Source organism: Dromaius novaehollandiae, chromosome 3, assembly GCF_036370855.1.
Source record: "Dromaius novaehollandiae isolate bDroNov1 chromosome 3, bDroNov1.hap1, whole genome shotgun sequence".
NCBI classification, from domain to species: Eukaryota; Metazoa; Chordata; class Aves; order Casuariiformes; family Dromaiidae; genus Dromaius; species Dromaius novaehollandiae.
In genome coordinates this window covers 75301023-75322493 of record NC_088100.1, presented here as the reverse complement: position 1 = coordinate 75322493, position 21471 = coordinate 75301023, and positions in this window count along the sequence as shown.

Below are 21471 nucleotides of genomic sequence, written 5' to 3'. Positions count from 1 at the left end.
GTGGATTCACCAAAGGGGATAAAGAGCTGTCAGCCACACACTCATACAGCACTTCCCCATCAGAGTGAACATACCAGCACTCCAGATGTCTATGTAATACATAATGCCTGTAATCTGCATACACATACAGGTATCTTGCCAAAATTTAACTTGGTACTCTACTGAGCAAACAAAGGCTTAGTTTCTGGAGTGGGTTTTTATGGGGGGAGATGCTTATGGAGAGGAAGAATCAATAAAAGACTAAAATATAGCTCATCTTGCAGAAACCATATTAGTCAGAAAAAATACAGGGAAAGAGATTAGTAAAATAACCAGATGGACTTTGTTTTCTCCTTTCATTGGAAAATCTAGGAAGTGTTATGATGGCTGAAGAACAAAATCAGAAGTGTCTTTTGAAACTGCTTAGAGCAGTCATCCTTCAGAACTGCCAAGTGAATCCAGGGAAAGATTCAGGAAATGGAGTCAGTCCTCTGGCCTGAGGGGCAATACACTGCCACCTCTTTTTCAAATAAACAGAATACTGGATTTAGTATGGGACAGACCAGAACTGCAAGAACAAGATTTAAAATGCAAATGTACAAAGCAACTAAATGGTCTCAAACCAGTCACCAGCCTCCAAGTCACTAGCGCTCTGGGCTAGTAGCCCTGGGGGAGCCTTGTACACATGAAGCAGCTACCCAGTGTCAGTGCAGATCCTGCAAGGCATCCCTGGTGTCCGCTGGCTGCCCTGCTTGCTGCTGCTATGGCTTGTCTTGGGACAGGGGCTCATTCAGGTGGATCAATGTCTGAAGCTGGTGCTGAAGGAACTAAAAGCAATCATACACCAGCACAGCAACAGTGAGTGAGGTCTCAGCAGGGACAGAGGCTTATGATCCTGGCAGGGGCAGAGACTCACTTACCCTCTCCCTGCCACAGTGAGCTGGCGGTGCGTGGTCTGCACATGATGGGAAGCTCCCAGGGAGCAGTGGAGGTGATGGCCAGTTACCCTGAGAGCCACAAACAGCACCTTGTCAGGACGACAAGGCAATGGGGTTCATCTGCCACGTGCAGTGGAGTGGTTGGAGTCTGCATCTACTAGATCATGACCATTGGTTTGATGACTGTTGTGACAGAGCAGGTGATATGGGAGAGTGCTGGCCAGGACTTGTAAACGTGTCTTTTCTTCCTATTGCCTGTGATAGTCTCCCTGGACTTTTACTAATCTGGTTTTGGTAGAGTTAAGCTAAGGCACAGAATTTGCTAGCCCGACAACAGGAAATGAGCCCCAAGCTATAGAGTGTTTGCACACCAGTTTCCTGATCCCACCTAACTAGTTTGACACAGGTTTCTTGCATCTTCTCAACAATGTAAGCAAGCTGGTATTTGTACCTGAGGGTGGGATCAGGGTGGAGCCTCTGAATACAAAGGCTTTGTATGGCATACAAACCACTAACTTTTCCAAAAGGCAAGCTCAGTTCAACATGGCATGTGCACATGGCATAAATCACATCACCTGAATTCTAGCACTTGTTTGGGCACTTTATTTAATCAAGGCTTTAATGCTTCAGTATTCATATTTTCACTGTGACTCTGTTTATCAGATAGGAAGAAATAGCCGACAGGTTGGCATTCTCGGTCGCATACTTGCAAATGCAAATCTTTCTTGTGATGATCATTAAATTACAGGTGCAGATTTTCTGAAGCCTGTTGTGCCAGGCAAAACAAGGCCAGGTTTTTCAAGCATTCAGCCCATTGTGTCAATGATGAAACAGACTTCCTCAGTGGAAATATGATTGAGTAAGCCTGATTATACCTTCTGGCTTCCAAGAACAGGCCTTTGTTTAAATGCAACAGGAGATACATTCTTTGCCCTAATCACGGCCGAGAGCGTTCCATAACTACAGTAACCCACACAATCTTCCAGAGCAACAATACTCATATTTTTGCTTGTTCCTCACATATCTCAAATACATTCTTGCATAACAAGCACATCAGCCATTCCTATTGTCTTTGAGGGAAATCTCAGACACTGTAGCGCCAGAAGGTGAATTATGAATCTCTGCTTTGAAAAGCATTTCTTCCCATAGAAAATGTTGCATAAGAGTCAAAATCCTTCTGGAATAGGCACAGGTGGCCCCTCCTTTTTAGGGTCATTTCTTTCTCATATTCCAAAGCCAAGCTGTTTCTCTCAGATGAGGACTTGGAAACATTTGTGGGGAAAGGAGGAGAACCATTTCCTTTTTGGGCCTCTGCCCTAGTCTGTTACGCTCTTGGATAGCTTCACAATCTGATGCATGCAGGAGCCAGAGATGCCCTCCTGGGGCTGTGCTAAGGCCTGGGCTGCCAAATCTTCTCTTTGACAGCTGATTTGAAAACAAACAGATCTTAAAATAGTATTTCTGCCATTGCATCAGCTTTAAATATTCAGCCCTGAGCTGGGCTGTACAAATATTCAGACCTGAGCTAAAGGAGCAGAATGAGCAGTGCTGAAATGACTGTCATGCCTCCTTTATCCTCCATCTTATTCCTACATCCACAGTTGGGTTTTTTTGGAATGTCTCTTTTTCCTTTTGCCTGTTTCTTGATTTTTCTTGCTCTGCCCTTGCTCTCATACCTACTTGCCATGCATCTCTCTTTTGATCTGTTAATTTCCTTGTTATGACCACTCTGAAGCGCCAGACAAAGCTTGAGATACTGAGGAAATAAAGAGACGAATGATGGAAAGGAAGACACCTCTAAGAAAAAAGTCATGTGACATGTCTTTCACTTCAGTGCAGACAGAATCCTAAAAGCATGTGCCAAAGTAATATGAAGACTGTGCATCATCAGTATCTCTCCATGACACCCTATCATTGCATTTCTACCCAGCAGGTGTCCACATTCAGTGGAAACCTAATCATATCTTGCTTCATTCCCTTGTAACACCACCAGCAATAAAAGCTCTTTTCTTTCTACACGCTCACTCCAAAATCATCTACCAGCTCCTGGGGGCCACCCTCACCCACTCTTACAATGCATTCCTTCTACCTGAGAGATATGATTTATTTATGTCTGATTGTTTACATGAAGTCTTTATTTGGTGCAGGTCTTCAAGGACACAGACATGCACACAAAACAGGGAATCTCAGAAATTTCTTCTCTTTCCTAATTTAGGCAGAAAGGAAAACCTTCTCTTTCATCTTAACCCTTCAGATTAAGTGAGCATTGAGGAAATCTTACCTTTTTGGAGTCTTTTTGCTTGTCCCCCAGCCTAACCAAATTATGACACCAACCCTGGGTTTTGTTCTAGGACGTGTGGTGACATGCCGCAGCTTTGCCTTTTGCTGTTCCTCCCACATGGCTCATCTACAGACAGCGGGACATCACTAACCCACATGCTTTGCAAAGAAGTCACAGTTTAGATTAGCAGGGGTTCCTGTGACCAGGAGTTTGGTGGCTGCTATTGAAAGTGTGCAGTTCTTCAGCTGCACAGTTACATATCAGCCTTGAAAATCAGCATGTTGGCATTAATCAATACAAAAGAAATGTTTTTTAAACATGTATGTTCAATGTAACAATCACTGCAGCAGCCTGAACAGCGAAGGCACCAGCGGGTTCACATTCCTCAAGCCAAGCTCAGTCATAGTGAGGTTCCACCGTGGAGCAGTCCTCAGCAAAGCCACCACATCCTGTGGAGCAAGCAGAGCCTGAGAAAAAAGGCATTCAGGCCCCAGACTGTTTTCCAGCTGTAGCAGACAGACTCCATGCATGTTTTCTGTAATGGGTGCATTAGGTAAACACTGACAAGAAATAGCTTCTGAGGTGCTTATGGGAGGGTTTTCTTCACTCACTGACCAAAATTAGGTACTAACCTCCTCACAGTGACAAGTGCCTGTTGTCACAAGATCTGGCCTCACAGAATCCACTTACTTGGTGAAGTCTTTACGTATACATATACATATACACGTACACATACACATACAAATATACATACACATACAAATACACATACACAGACAGTCTGTTTCTTCTTCACAAAGCAACCTCAAATAAAATTGTGAGAACATAACTTGTCAGTCTGATCCTGCTCCCATTCAAATTTCTAGCAAAGCTTGCCTCTCAACTTTACTGGGAACAGGAACTGACCTGAAACTTGCTTGAATCTTGGTTTATATTTTTGTCCTATTATATATGAGGGAAAACTGCCCATGAAGTACATTTTTTTCTTCCAGTTAGGAAATGACATGGTTACTTATGTCAGACATTATCTGTAAGTGTCAGAGCACATTGCCCCAGCTACCAAGATTGTGTCATCTCTAATATGATAGTACATCTAGGCTGGAAACAGATTTAATCATCACAGGAGCACAGTTTTCAGACAAGCTGGGAGAAGGATAGACATAAAATCCTGAATGCCTTTAAGAGGGAGTATGATCAGCTTATATATGGGATTTTATGATGAGATTGGACTTCAGAAAGTAGGAGCTCCCTTCTAGTCCTGTGTTCCCAATTACTTCAGCACATTAGTGGTCTCATTTTAGTTTTGGGGAAAAAAGTACTCCAGTAATTCCAGTATCTTCTGTTTCTCTTCTGTTCTGGAGAGAACAGTCTATGCTCTCAGGATTTCCAGATTCTGCTGTGTCTGCAGCACTGATGTTAATAAAGTCTGCTTGTTTAACTCTAATCCAGTTCAGGGGTATGTCTGGGACTTTCCATTCCTGTAAGACCAGTGGAGCGCTTTAGCGCCCCATTTGATCGATTTTGCAAGTCTTGCAAGTAAGAGAGTTGTCTGATGAAGAAGATATTATCTCCTGTGATTCCCTGGAGACTATAGCAGCTTTAAACAATTGCAAAAATAAATGTTTGCTTTTGTGCCCACAGTTCTTTCTTGAAAGAAGCTGAAACAGCATGTGAAGCTTACAAGAGACTCACATTCTGCCTCAGCAAGAACGACATGGGGATGGTAGGAACTGTAAGCATAAAACAAGAGTCTTAGCAAACACCTCCTTGTCTGCTTTACCTACAAATAAGAACAGAAAGAAGAATTGTAATACGAGGCTGTATATTATTTTAAACTAATGCCATCAAGGAGGCAAAGTTTTCTGAGTCATTTTAATTAATGGAATATACAAAGAAGTATTTAAGAAGACTAAGAGACTGCTCTATTTCATTCAAAATTTAGAGCTCAAATGCATCAAAATGAAGATTTCATCCCAAAATTAAAATCTCGGGGGGGGGGGGAGTCAGTTTCATGGTCTCATTTTTAAAGAGTAATAGTAGGATTTTATTTTTCTTTATATACTTTTAAAATGCCCTTTGGCATTCTCCATGAGCAGTCTGAAAGCAGACTGATAAGATGATGCTTCACCTTTGTTGACAGGAGATAATGCAGAACACACTGGGAAAGGTCATGATGACAGGGCTGAGTACCCTGCCTTTCCTCACAACAGACTTGCTGAGACACAGTGACCATTCCTGAAGGAGGTAGACACTGTATATAAATAAAACTGACTGGACTTCATCTCCATGGTACTACCTCAGGTCCAGGCAGAAATGGAAATGCTTTCTTGCTTTTCTGCTTCATGATCACCATAGTTTTTTTACACAACCTGTCTGTAATTGTGGATGTAGTTTTCCTGTCTGCAGAAGCCCTGAAAGTCTCCTCTATTTTTGGATCAGTGCTGAAGGGAGCTTTCATATCTTTTCTCCAGTTTGGTACCAGAGACACTGAGCAGCCTTTCAGACACTCAGACTTTGCAGAGCATTCTCCTCCTCAGTGTTTTCCAAGGTGGGGACCAGAGAGTATTGCCCAGTCAGTTTGAGTGAATTCACTGAGTGAATTTTTTCTGCCACAGTTAGAGTATATGATGCTGATGCTGTATCTTAAGGACTTTTTCCTTCCTCATTTTTCCTGTCCCATCTTGTCTTAGTCTTGTCCAGTGTTAGCCTGCTCCCAAGTCTGAAAGAACTACCAATGAAGGCACCCAGAATGGCTTTCCAGCCCTCATGGCTGTTCCTTCTTCTGGACCCATCCGTCAGTCTCCTATGCTTCATCGCCATTTATCAGAAGCTGATACAAGGGCACTTGCCTTTTGGATAGGCATCAACAGTGGGACAAGCCCATTTGTTTGCTTTGGCAAAGGGCAGAGGAGAAGAGGAAAAATGTTTAGCCCTAGTTTCTCCTACAGCTTTTGTTCTTTAAAGGTAAAAAGTCTTCAGAGTTAAAGTCTTGCTGTTAATGTAGCCATTTCTGACTGAAATGTGTGTGCTGCCTTAGTAAAGCAAGTTAATCCTGCAGAAGAAAATAAATGACGTGCACAGTGAGGCTCAAGTGGAGCCTCTGCAGCCTGTAAGTATACAACCCAGGGGCCTGAGCTCACAAGCCCAGCTGACACAGGCACTTTCTGCTGATGGAGGAAAACTGTACTCTCCATCAGCTACAGAGGGACCTCTTGACTTTGCGCACTCCAAATAGCAAGAGTAAGTGAGATGTGGTGAGGTCTGCCTGACTTAAGAGCACTGTTTACCTGAAATGAAAGATATGGAAGGACTACAAAGTGCATCCACATCTGCATATGCACTTTTCTTCATAAACCTGAAGTGGGGTATTTCTCATGGTTTTGTGAGCTTGACTTATGTAAAACTATTCTCCTTCCTCCACCCTGTCTTGTGGGCAATGCTCCTCTGTGCCTCACCTCTCCACTGTGAAAAAAGAGACTGATACAGACACTCTCCAGCGCAGTGTGGGTAAATGGAAAGGCTAAAGAAGCAGCAGAGGAGACATGACCAGACGGAGGGCTCTGCTTTGTTTGCTTCTCTAATGCATCACTGTGCTCTGTACAGATAGCCAAGTTAGATTTTTAAACTGGCTAGCTCTGCTATTGCAAAGAGTAGCAGCTCCATGAGGACAACTTATCTTCACTCCTCATTAAAATCCAGTTCATCTGACTTTTTTCAGTATTTTCAGGTGTTAGAATTAACACCAAAGTGGACCAATTCTTGTGGAAATTCCTTTCTTCTGTAGAAATTCCAAGTAATTTTTCCCCCCTTTTCCTTGTGATGGCAAGGAAAAGGATTTCACAGAGTACTGGCCTACGACACAAAAAGGCTTGCACAGATCCACAAGCTCCCTTCTCCCATTTTCTATTGGATATTGGGAATCTTTGAAATCAGCACTCCAGAACTGAAGGGATCAGTTGCACCCCCAGTCAGATTTTTGGAGACAAATTACAATGAAGAAGTTCATAACTTTTGTGGAAACTGTAGGCCCAATCCACCAAAGCATTGAACATTATCAGCTGTTATTACCAAAAAACGGATAAGTGATGCTTGGTGCTTTGTAGAATTGTTTTTTCCCCCCAAGTTTATATAAATATGAGCAAACTACACTGGAAATTGAAGAATGCTATATCAAATAACACTACGAGTTATGTATTTATACTTCTGCATGTTTATATATAAACACAATTCATTAATTGCCATTTTAACACAGAGGGACACAAATCATTTTGATCTATGATTTTGTGTGCTCCAAGAAACTACTAAAATTTCAGTTAGATAAAGAAGACTTTATCTAACTGTGGAGAAATTGTTCTTTGAGGATAGTTATGATTTTATCAGATTGGTTTTCATGAAAAGTACTTAGTAGCTCACCAAGACCATTGTAATACAGATAATTTGCTAACATTTCCACATTTGCTGGGTCTTTATCACAAGAGAAAAAGCATCCTTCATTGCTCTGGGGCTCTGTATTCTTATTGCTCATCCACAGAAATAAGGTCAGTAGATCCACATCATGTTTATTTTTTCTAGTTATTTATTTTGCATGCAGCACCATTTAAAAGAGAATGATGCTGTGCTATCAGTCCAGTATTATCAGCTTAAACATTTGCTCAATTTACAGAGTTTTACTTCTAACTTTTGCAGCAGTCTTCTCTGATGAGCAGCTTTCTCTCTAAGAAATTATTTTTACCTTCTCCCTTTCTTGTCTAGGATGAAATCTTTGAAACACTGTTGTAACTGGGAACTGGGTATCACTCGATAAAATATCTGAAATAGAATATGCGGTACAGAATGCATATCAGCTTTTAGCTCTGGAGTACAATTTGTTTAATTAAGGTAACATTCAGAGACTCTAACTATTCTTTTCCCAATATATGGGACTCATGAGAAATAAAGTTCTTTGCAGTCACTCTAAATTATAGTATCTATAAACTTATAAAATATTTGACCAGCAGACACTGATATTTCTCTATCAGTTTAACTACTGTGGATTGATGAAAGGACATTCCTCTCTTGCTGACAGGAGAAAACAGCTCATGCTTCAAGGGAAACCATGACAGAATCAAGCACCATGTTGTCCGTCGTTATGGACGGATCAAAGATGAATGAAATCCAGCCTAACAGCTCAGAAGACAGCATATTTTTTCTGGAGATAGTCTTTGTCTCTTTTATGCTTCCCACTACCATTTTGGGATTAGGTGGGAATGGTACCATCCTATGGTTTCTTTGCTTTAAGATGAAGAGGAACAAATTCACTGTGTATGTCCTAAATCTGGCCATTGCCGATTTTACCTTTCTCTTCAGCTGCTTTATTACTTTCTTGCTAATTCTAATGAACCTGCAGTCACCTGTTTTAGAGAAATATCTCAGTCTTGTGGTAGACATCATTTTCTACTTTGGGTAGAACACCAGTTTCTTCCTTTTGACAGCCATCAGTGCAGAACAGTGTCCGAGTGTCCTTTTTCCAGTATGGTGCCATTGCAATTGGCCTAAACATCTCTCAGTGTACGTGTGCGCTTTTCTGTGGACTCTGTGCTGCTTGGCCAGTGGAATGGAGTATGTTTACAAAATGAAGGACACACAGTCCAAAGACGCTAGGATATATGATGCAATAACTATATTCTCTTGTGTATTAAATTTCCTAATTTTTATCCCCACCATGGTCCTCTCCAGCTTGATCTTGTTCATCACTATCCAAAGGAAGTCTCTGCAACAGAGGCCCAGAACAAGGCTTTACATCACCATCATCATCGCAGTCATGGTATTCCTTGTCTTTGCCATGCCTGTCAGACTCACAAATGTTGTGAAATATTGGCTTCCTGAACTGGTGTCAGCTAGACTAGTTTACATTTCTGTTTTGCTCAACATCATCAAGAGCAGTGCAAACCCTTTGGTCTATTTCTGCATAGGGGGACAGAATAGGTTGAGATTCAGGGAGGCAGTTCAGACAGTGCTTCAGAGAGCCTTAAAGGATGGGACATAGAGGGCAATCTGAGAACAGAAACAGTCAAGACTGGGTCAGAAACCCAGGAGTCTAGTTGCAAGTCCCTGGCAATGGAATTCACTCTGTAGCTTACAAATAGCCCACCATGCCAGAGCAGGTTACTCTTCTCTCGGTACTACAGCATTAGAGATCCACTCTACGCTGACTGGAGTTGGGTGTGACTTTCATATCTGAGGAGCGAATATTTTTTTCTTTCACTCCTCTCATCCTTTCTGTCTCAGGCTACTATCTTAGGAGAAAAACAGGCTTTTGCGTGAGCATGTACTGGGTAACAGTTATTTTGGTGAGCAGTTCTATTCACAGTTTCAGATTAAGGCAGGTGCAGGTATTATGTCTGTAGTCTTCATTTTTGCCGTGTTTTCGAACAGAGGAATTGTATTTCAAACTAGCTATTGACAGCTTCTCTTCCTCTCAGTAAAGGTAAATATAATAGGAACAGTGTAAGTTTGCATGATTGAGAACTGAGCTTGCTAACTGCAACAACATACTCAGATTTGCAAGGCTAAAGTGGAGCACAGTGTTTGACTGCATCTTGGGCAAAGATTTCTGTATATTTCCAGGCCATTGAGAATCGAGTCTGAATGGAAAGCAGATTCAGACTGATTTCACTGGAGAAGCTTAAATATAGTTCCAGAATTTTTCTCAGTTTAGGCTTCTTATTATCTATAGCCTTTTCTGCTTTTGTAGAGAATTAAAGTGTTCCCAACTTAATACAGAGAACAAGACTTCAAAGGGATTTGAAGGTGGGATTTCCTTACACCACCTGCGCTGTTCATCCTTTCTGTAGTGAAACTTGAGCGCTCAGCATATAGAAGTGAGAAATGTATCTAATGCATCTTATAAAGAGATGCTTCTCCTAGGCAATGGCCCTGCCTCCTGAGCTAGTTACTTTAAAATGTGGTTTAATTAAGTTTTCTTATAAATCCACTGAACTGAAAAATAGGTTCTAACAGATCATGTCAACTATGACATATGAAATCAATATAATGACTCTCTTAATGAGTTTTATTTCAATGTCTGTTATTGAAAAAGAACACAATTTCACATTGTCATTAAAAATAAAGGTTCAGGAAGGACAATTAGATCATGTACACTGGCCTGTAATATACCAGAAGTAATTAAATCAATTCAATCTGAAGGAAAACACTGATTTCTCTTTCCGTTGTGCTTAGGACAAGATAACAAGTTCAAATTAAAGCTAGAAAGACTAAAGTTGGAAATGTTTTTCAAACTTATAAAAACTACAAAGACAGTCAGTTACAATATGAGATTACCAAGAAAGACTTCATGGTCAGATCACAAACAGATTTAAAGAGTAGGTCAAAGAAAATGGTTTATGTGTTGTCAAACTTGCTTTGTGACAAGGGCAGAGGGTAGGACCTCATGAATTTTGTTTAAGCCCTACTTTCTATATTGTGTTTTGATAATTTTTGGATTAACTGTTTTTAAATCCTTTTTTGCTATCAGATGTATTTTGTCAATAAACATTTCATTTCAAAATAGTATCTTATTTAAAGTATGTCTTAACAAAACATTTTGCCAAAGTAAAACATTCTTTGAGAACGTATTTGTGGCAAAAACTCCATTTGTAGGTTTATTTGAGATGTTCTGAAGAAAAAATCACTAAATTCTACTCAAAGTTTTAATGAGATGGAACATTTCACATCTCAAAAAATGTAACACAAGAGACCAAAGCAAGAGAAACTGCAGCGTTATAAAGGTCTGGAGTCTTTGCAGCAGTAAGAAATCAATGAGGCAAAAAACATTCAGACAAGTCTGCCACATGTTTCCCCTGGAAAGGGAAGCAAATTAAAATCACACAGTGTCCCTGCCAAAGTGATTTGAGGGAAATTTCCTCCCAGACCCCACATTCAACAACCAATCTGAGCAACCCCAGACCTCACGTTCAACAACCAATCTGGTATGGGAAACACCAGTGAGGTGTTTCTGTACCACCTGCAAGCCTTGGCTTAGCCATGCAGAGACCCACTTCTGTCTCCAGCTGCAGTCTCTGACAACTGCTCACTGCCACAGTCTGTGGGGTAGCATAAGGGGATATGTGAAACAACACAAATGTAACTGCCTGCACACACCCTAAAGCGCACCACCCCCTCCTGCAAATACCCTGTGAAAATATTTCTGTGAAAGTACAGTTTATGATTCTGTGAAACAATAGAAATTTTACCTGAAAAGACAAGTCATCCCTTTCCTGAACAAGAAACAACAGACAATTTGGGGATTTTTAAAAAATGGTTAGGTAGTCATTTGCCTCGAGGAGTTAGAGAAGAAGGGCTGTAGCATGGGAGGGCCAGGAAGATGCTGAGACCACGGCAGCGGGCCAGCAGCCAGGGCAGCCAGCACTGCTGCACCAGGCTGTAGGGCACAGACACATTTCCAGGCTGGTTCTAGTGGCCATCGGAGGCTGGTGCAGAGCAAGGCAAACACAGTGGTATTGAACTGGCCATTGGACACCTGCCTGGGGATAAAAGAGACCTGCCAGCACAGAGCAGAGCACCACTCCACTCTGGAAAGACGTGCAGAAGAAAAAGAAAAAAAGCCACCCTTGCACAGGCATTTCCAGAGCTCCCCAGAGTTTCCCAGACTCTCTAGGAAAGGGGGCTGTTTTAAGAGGGCTGTTTCAGCCTGGTGGGCCCACAGGAGACAGTGGACAGGAGGACAGCCATGGTGCAGGAGAGCAGGAGGAAGAGGAGCTTGGCCATGCCTGCCTGGGCCAAGGTGCCTGCCTTGGCCACGAGGCGGAGGGGCCTCACTAACAAAAGATGGGACCAGCGCTGCGGGGGCACCCTGCCGAAAGCACAGCCCCAGAAGGGGAGGCAGGAAATAGCTATAGGCATCCAGAGGGCAGGATGAATCCCTAGCAAAGCCCTTGACCTCAAGGAGGCCAAGATACTTGTGGCAAAGCCTCTGGCAGGACTCTGGGGGGCTAGGCATAGTGAAACCCCACCAATGGGTACAAACCGTGAGGACCTGTGCAAAAGCTGGCCCACAGAAAGTGAATGTAATGAAAGACCGTATTGCTGCCCATGATGGGAAGGAAGGGAGGACGGTAGCAGAAAAGAAATGGTATTTATGGCATTTCCCTGCTGAAGGCTTGGTCCTGCCTTGCCTCTCAGTGAAGCAGGGCTGTCCAGGCTGGGTTCTCCACCCTGTGGGTGGAGGAGCATCTTCTGCTCTGGGTTAAGCCATGACTAATGCTCAAGGGCTCCTGAAGAAGTAAAATCAGACCCCTGAGGCAGCAACAGAGAGCCACAGTGCTAAACAAGGAGCCATGCATACAGAAGGGAACCAGGAAGATGGAGGAACCATGAAAAGGAAGAACTGAGGAGCAAACAGGGATTAGCTTAACTTGACACTGTGCCATTCCCCCCTCTCAAGCACCTCCACCTCCTGTTTTGGTGAACGCTGCCCAGTAACCTCACGAAACATGCCCAAGCAGGCAGACAGGAGTGACGCAATGCCATTCCTCCCCTGCTGTGAACAGCTGTGGGGATGGCGACCTCCATGTCCACCTCTGGGTGCCTCTGCAGAGAATCCTGCCCTGCCCTCATAAAGAGAGCTTGCAGCATGATTGAATAAGACCCACAGAAACTGATCTCATCGATTTCAGAACATTTCCCACCATGGTCTGTGGATCGTGACCATATTCTCAAATGTGTGTGCACTTGCCAGATGTAACACACTTTGTGCTTTGTCTTTCCTGGAGCCTGCACCACCCTTCAGAATGAAGTCAGGCAGAGGCAGCAATGGCCGGGGATGAACCATTGTCAGAGGATTTTTCATTACCCGACCATTCTACCTCCAATATCTCAGCTGTGATCTTCAACAGAAACCTAGGCAGTGCTTTCACAGGATAAGCCTGGGAACTAAAGTTCGTAACTCTCCTGGATGGTAAATATCATGGATTCAAGATTAGTGTTATAGCAGAAATTCCATCCCTAGTTAACTCTTCCAGCTTGCTCCAGACAGTAATTTTCACTTGAATTACAGCATTATCACCTCTATCACAAATGCCAACCGCTGTGTCTCTACAATCATCTAAATTAATCTCAGAGCAATTGTTCCCAGACTGTTAGCTTGTAGATTTTGCTGCTATTACAGATTGCATTTTGCATGTGTGCTGAAAGGTGTTCTTTAAAAGAAATTTTAAAAATTCTTAATTTACGTACACCAGCTTAATACAATGTACTTACTCACTCTTGCTTCTATTCAAATTCTCCAATTCCAAGGGTTTCATCAGGAATATATTCATGAAAATGTTTTATTCCATCTCGTTTTCCTTTAGAAATTAAGACAGGCAAGACAAAATTCAAAGTGATCCTATCAGCATGCAAACAAACATGCAAAAAAACTCTGGTACATAGAAACATCTAATGCAGTAAATCTGGTTTTATTAATTGGGGTGAAAAGGAGGAAGAGTAGTGATAAATAATTGTTGTTCTTCCTTTTTTGTTGGGATCCTTAAACTTATCCCCAGGAATACATCAAAGTTTTCTCTCAAGCTGTTATCCTCTCCCTGATAGCTTGTTCCATGTCTTTAAGTGAACCAGTTCTTCCGTAAAGTAGTTCTCACTGAGCGGCCTATTATTATGCCAAATGCAATGACAGTTTAGGGTGCTGAGTACTGTATCAGGCTCTTGACAAGTTAGCAAGGTAAAGAGAATCCCAGGCTCAGAACTCCCACATGGGAGTATTACACAGTGTTGAAAACTCAATTACATTCAAGTGTGAAAAGGAAGTAAGAGTATAATTTGCAATCACAAGCTTTCATGGGCAGTCCTTATTATAAACAGTTGCCAAATCAAGAATACAGCTTTTACAATTAGTTTCACAACTTATATTTAAAATATTGGTGAAGAGTTAGTAATAGGAACACAAAGCATCAGAAATGTCTGTATCTGCCCCTTCTGTTTGGAAACCTTCATTAGGTGACAGTGAAATCTCGTGTCCCAGCAAAAACAAACAGTGTAATTTTCATTTTTAAAGCATTTTTCTAGAGCCTTGTCCTGTCACTGTTACACAAACGCTGTGGTAGCATAGCTAACAGATGGGGTACTGTACTGTATTGTGCTGCGGGAAACAGGGCTTCTCTGTCCTGCCTGGGCTACCAAGCCACTGTGTGGTCTTGAGCTCAGCATCTCAACTCCCTCCTCCCCTGCACCCATTGCCTGTGCCCACCGGAAGCAAGCAGAGGCAGGCTGCCTTTTCAGCCAGGACACGCATCCTCTCCCAAGTGCAGCTGGATGTGCCACGGCCCCTCGCTGCCGGCACTGCTCCTTGCCGCAGGTTGCCAGCTCCCCACATCAGCTGCTCCAGCCCTCTTGCCTGTTTCTCCTAAACTGGGCTGGGTGGTCTGCGTGCTGCTGCGGCTCCATTGCCTGAAGCAGTTCAGAGGGTGAATGTGCAAGTGCCTTAGAGAAGCGGTAACCTTTGACAAGGAGGAGGTGTCATGCAGATGAGGGTGCCAAAATCTTCAGCCTTGGGCTGGATCCCAGTTTCCCCCTGCAGCTCAGCTGTAGCAAACCCTCTCCGTGTCATCTCCATTTCCCTCGCACCTATTCCTGCGCTGTCCTCTCCAAATCCTCCTCCCTCTCCCCGCTTGAGCAGAGGCACAGATAACCTCTCTTACACTTGCTGGCCCTGGCACCTGGCAGGGGGCAGCAGCTGGGATGAACGGGAAGGACAAGAAAGGCAAGCTCAAACAGCCTGCAGCAAGGGGACGGAGCAGTGCCTCACGCAGCACAGCCCTGCCCCCTGCTCGGTGCTCCGTCCCTCAGCACAGCAACCCTGCAAGGACCAGCAGCTATGAACAGGAGCAATTTGCTCCTCCGGGTGCCTCTTGCAGCTGTAACATCACTGGAAGCACACAGATAAAGGAGACTAAGCTCAGCAGGGAGTGAGTCTGGAATCAGAGATGCCAGCCAGATTTGTAAGTATTTGGGAGTATGGAGATGGTGACAGGTGCCTATGGGATTAGGAAAGAGCTCCAGTTCCATTTCTGTGCCCTGTCACCACGCTCTTCTAGTGTGCTAAGTTATGGTTTATGTAGGATATTCATCAGCATGAGCTGCAAAGTAAGAGCATCCCTCCTCCGTAGGGTCGCCTCCAGCTGCACATAGCCCCTAAACACCCCTCACTGCATAGCCAGCCCCTGCCCATCCTCTGGGGGCTGCTCAGCTGCCAGATGCTGCAGGACAACCTGGGAGGCCCAGGAGCCCAGCATGTCTCCTGTGGCATCGGTTCCCATGACCCAGCGGCCATATGGAACAATTACATCAAGCTGCTGCAGCCCTGCATCCCAGGGGAGGATACAGGTTTCAAGCATTGCAGGCAGCTGCATGATCTTGTGGGTTTGTAAATTCTCTTATTTGTGTAGGAACAGCAAAGTCTGTTGTATGCATTTCACACACAGTATACATGAAAAAAAATCACTTCCAGTGAGCAAGTGATGGACTGCCTCCTCTGGTTGTGCTTCCTGCAGTCATCAGCGAGCAGTTCGTTAAACAGTCAGACATTACAGCCAGCACGCCCTTCATTAGTCCAAAAGCTGGAGGCAGCACAGAAATTTCTAGCAGCATCTTTCAAAGCAAGTTTGGAACATGCTATATACATGCCTAATCACTAGTGCCAAGTTTTATGGAACAAATAAAATAGTTCTTATTCCTTCAAAATACAAAATGAGGATTGCTGAATCTTCTTTCAGTTTTCACTACTTTGAGTTAAAGTAGTTTCAAAGTGGAATTATACAGCACTTAACACTGAGTTTCGAGTTTCTGCTTTTAGATACATGCTATATTTGAAGGCAGCCCCCAATACTTCATAGGCACAAGAAAAATCTTCTGAGGCAAGGTTATGTCATGCATTCAGCTGTTAGAAACATGGATGAATTTCCAGGGGTGTCAGTGGGTGAGAATAGGTCCAGTCTGAGTGGTTTTAAATAACCTTTTTCTAATGTTTTAAAGAGTTTTTTTGTTTTTTTTCTTTTTACCTAGATGTGTTTCTCCCAGGACATCATATGTCTCTCTTACATAGTAACCATTACATCTTGCAGAGTTCAGTCACACAGACATGCTAAAAACAAGCCTGACTTGCAGCATGGGAGTTGGCTTCTTTACCAACTGAGATGCTGTTGCCACTTTCTTTTAAAACCTGGCTAGAGATGGTCTTGAATAGATCTATGGGGTAGCGCACTCGCCCTGGAAATAGGAAGGCCAGCGTCAGTCCCCACTTCTGCCCCCGAGGAGTGCACACACGGCGCTCCCATGTCCACAGAGAGCCCTTGGCTGTCCTACATGGGGAGGAGGGGGGCGCAGGGGATTTCTCCACCTCTGCTTTGAAACAGTGCCACTGGGAAAACATCAGTTTGTCCATCCTTCAGCGTTCATTTGGCCAGGAAGAAGGCACAGGAGGAAGTCTGACTCCTCGCCTATCTGTTAGGACGCTGATGGGAAAGACACATTTGAACCCCTCGCAGAGAGGATCAGGGTGTCTCGTTCCCCGAGGAGCTGCCCAAGCTGCAGGGCAGATGCCTGAAGGACAGCACAAGCCCCACTGCATGTGGTGCCCACACTTAAAGGGGAGCAGCCCCCACCTGCATTCAGAGGTCAAACCTTGGAGCTGGGCCTGCCCCAATGCTCTCTCCCTGGAGGTGAGCCCAAAGGTACCCACGCAGTACTTGAAGTGCTGGTTTTATTCAAGCAGAAACTAGAATGAGGTAACATCTGCAGGAAGACAAAACATTGATGAGCAGAGTGAGACATTCAGTATAAACACCCTCTCCTCCCCCATGCATTTTTGCAGTAAGATGCTTCTCCACTTTTCATGGCCTCCTGGCTTGCAACAAACTCAATCCCTCAGGGGCCTTAGGAAAAACACATAACAAAACAAACAAAAAAATCTTTCTTTCTGTCACCGCTGCCTGCGTATCTTCTTTCCAGTCTTTGTCCTTGCTCAGGCCCCCCTTTTTGCCTACCCCAGCCATCTTCTGCCCCATGGGCTCCATGTGGCTTAGGGAGCAGCAGGTAGGGCTCCAAGGCAGCCTCCTTCCCTCCCTCCCTGCTGCTCAGCCACAGTAGTCATTTGATGAAGAGCACTCACATACACACGCTAGGACAGCTCACTCCCTGGGCTCACTTAGGAAGCTTGGAAAAATCCCAGAGGTGGCTTTACGAGCCAGCTATTTCAGCTGCAGAGGCCTGCTTCCCACCATGGGATGCATTACACCTACAGCACAGCTCTAATTCATAGTTTTTAGATTCCTCAGAAATAATAATTATTTGGCAAAAGATACAGAGATTTGTGCTCTCCCCAATGTCTGTATTCTCTTTAAAGCACCTGCCTTACAGAGGGGATGGGGCTGACATGACACTTCCCTTCTGAAGGTCCCTGTGTGCAAGGCCTTTCAGAGGCACAGGTCAGGTATAAACACATCTTTTCCTTAAGAAAAGGGGTGCTGGAAGAAATATAGTCACAGTATTTCATGCACTGCCCCCTCGATTAGTCCTCTGGGGGTTGTTTTCTCCAGTGGAGACTAGAGCAGCTGGTGGGGAAGGGCTGTTGGAAAGATCCCCAGGAAATGAAGGGACCTAAAACCACAAACTCCAAGTCAGAGATCTGGTGCTGCATGCAGAGAACAATAAAAAAATACATTAACTGAGCAGTTGTACAGAAGGGTATTCCCTCATCATCTGACAAGCTCTAAGGCATACAGAAATTTCATTAACACACAATGTTCTGATTCAGTCCTTGCTTGTTAGGTTGTGTACCATCAAGCAGGTGAGCAACACTGGCACTTAGCCTGCTGTTATTTTAGTTTATTCTTCCAGCAAGATACTTGTTAGCTCACCATTCCAATATGCATCAAGATTTTCAGCTATGCTATATTTTGAGTAAATGTATAATGAAGAAGAAGCATTAATTCACACCATTAGAAAAACATAGGACTATATATATAAATATATATTTATATATATATATATATAAAAAGAATAACTTGATTTTTAACAGGTGAATTCTGTGCTTCTCCACGTTATGTAAATCCTGGAGTATCTCCACTGAAGCCATGAGCAAGAATGTTGTTTTAAGGAATATTTAGAGTTTTGCCTTTAGCATTTACAGACCTTTTTTGTGTAATTGGTGGTTTTTTTCTAAATTAATGATAAAAATAAAATTTCTCAAAGACGATCTGGCCTGATGGAATTTCTTTTAATCTGAGACAATGCTTAGCTCCTCCATTGCAAGATTTGTATGCTGGGTGTTCTACAGTAGGAGACAGCCTTAAAGGCTTCTCACTGGAGAAGAGACAATCTTAAAAAACACTTATTTAATCTTGAACACGTTAAAAGAAATGTTACAAGTCAAAATGTTCTTTGGAAATAGGAATATTCTGATCTTTAACACTCCATTTTCAGGGTTATACTTCTAATAAGGACTTTCACAACTTAAATTCTAACATCTTGTTTCACTGAGTGTTGCAATTATCCTTCCTAGCCTTACAAGCTGAAATGCAACTTTCTAACTGTCTCAGAGCTGACAACTAGGTGTGCTATAACTGCTCCTAAAGACTTTGCCATGGTTTTATTACTGTCTTAAGGTGACAGGTTTGATTTTCAGCTGCCAGTCCTCAGAGCCATGCAACAACTTTGACATTCACCTCTTCAGAGCCAGAGTTTCAAGGCAGGTGTGCACCACCTTGAATTGACTTCAAAAGAATCTTTGCAGAAGACATGTAGGCACACACAAAACCAGAACCATTGGTGAAATATCCAGCTTCAATTAATAACAATTCCCTAATCTGGAGCAAAAGCAGCAACTGAGGTCAGAATGGCCACATGAGCACATTCAGGGAGATCCTGTCTTCATCTACAGCTGCTCAGAGAAACTTTTCATCTCTGGTGAATCTGTTCCCACAGCTGAAAGTTCGCTCTGATTTGTTAGACTAGCCCCCAGCTAACTGATTTCATGGGAATTGACTGCTAGTATATCCAACTGATGTCTTTAAAAGGCTCTGAGCAGTCAGTGACCCTAGATTATTATGAACAAGCAATTCTTTTTCCTGAAAATTGTCCCCTAGGAGGGAGATCACAATATATTCAACCTGCTCTTATTTATTCTTTGTGTATTTATTCTGGATGTAAGCTTAACTGATTTATAGTAGGCATATCTAGTAGATCAAAAGCTATTTTTATTTATAATCTAAATTCTCCCAGCTCTAATGCAAGAAAGCCAAATCTCCCAACTACACTATTTCATTGCATGAGGTATGTTTGTCCTTTAAAGGGAGAAGGCACAGTCTGACCCATGGAGTGTTTTCCCCAAAAGGGGTGAAAGGATATCTGCTTTATTCCACAGTGAAGAGGGAAGCATGTTTCTTTAAAGGGTCAACCAGGAGAGAGACTACTAATGCAGGGAACTAATTCATCATTTGTCTGTGTGCCACTCAGAAGAGAAAATGGGGGAAAGGGAGCAAAATTTAAAGATAAGACAATCGATGTATTTTTTCCTTAAATCAAAGGCCATGTTCCCTTAAAAAATGCCATGCTTCTCAAATCTAACAACATCTATATCTTTATAATCCCTAGATCCTAAAAGTTAAATGTGGGAGAGACAGCCACACTTGCATCTAAGTGGTTAGCTGAATTAGGGCCCAGAGAACAAGGATATGATGTTTCCCAGCTTGTATCTCCAGAAGAATATTTTCATAGGAAAATTTAAAAAACAATTACTCATTGGAGCACCTATAGCAGTCACTGTGGCTCAGAGCAGACTTTTTCTTAAAATGCAGTAACAATCTGCTCCAAACATTGCAATTGGCAGCGGCCCTTCAGATTTCCGTGTTCTCCTCTATCATGCTCTTTTGCTGCCTTTGCTACATGGTGCCAGCAGTAACTCACATTTAAGCTTTTATTTGTCTTAAGTGGAGGAAGGAAGGCAATTTTGAAATCTGATTTTGAAGTCTTTCCTCATTTTTATTCCTTCAAGGGAAAAACAACACACAGTGACAGCAGTAACATAAACCTGCTGAGTCACTACGCACAAACCTCATTTGTCAATGTGCAAACTTCTTCCTTGCCTACAAAGGGGACACAACTGGGAGTAATTGATTCCCTCTTCATGTGCATTCAGTCTTTCGCTTCATCACTGGAACACCAGTGGCAACAAATACCATGTTTTAGCACTGGAAAACCATCAGATAAAAACAATGAGTTTCTCCTAGATATATGTACATCATCTTTTTTCTTCCACTGTAGGACCTCATTAAGAGAAAGAATAACTTCTTAATTCACAGGTAAGGGATCTGGAGCAAACACCTTTGAACAAGTCATTTAATCAATTTGTGGTATAATTTGAACTCTACTTTTCTTAATTTTAGTGTTGCCTGATTCACGCAGCTAGGCCCAACTCATTTTAAATGGTAGATTAAACTCAGGATCGAAAGTCTTGGACAGAAATGGAATGACTGAGAAGTATTCCTGCAGGCAGAACAATAAGTACATTCTGCTACTGTAAAAGAAATTAGCTTCTAACCTAGGTGCTATTTTATAAAAGTTACCTGTCACTAACCCTAGTGTCAATAAGGGCTAGCCAAATAATGTTGCCATGATTTTATTAAGGTTTGCTCTACCATTTACAGGAAAGCCACCTAGTAGCAACACTTATTTTTGTTTTAAAGAGATGGGACGTATCCTATGAAGGTGAACATCTCTCTCCACCATACCTTTCTTAATTTGAATCATTTGGTATTCTATCATGAAGGCAGTTCTCTGTCATTCCTTTGCCTTCACATTCAACTGTCCCTTCAGTCTATTTTCTTGCACTCTACTCTTTGCTGCACTGTACACCTACCTTTTCTCACTTTGTAGCAATTGCTTACAACTTGGGTCAGAACACCAAATCCCCCACCACCACCTTTGTTGCTGGGAAATCCACAGCACTGAGTAGTCAAGTACGGTTCAGTGCCCAGTGGCTAGAGCACTCTTCTGTTGCTTGTGCTTCACACCAGTCCTGTCTCCCTGGCAGAGAGGAGCAGTACACTTTCTGCAGGAAGTACACAGTGCTGAACTGAATGCATTTTGTTATCTAGGAAAGAAAACATCAGGCAATGATCAGCTTTACAAATATCCTATGCTGGCTAGAAATTATTCCATATAGGAATGGATTTAGGAATTAGTTATCAAGCCTAACAGCATCTTCAAGGCAGCTCCATGTAA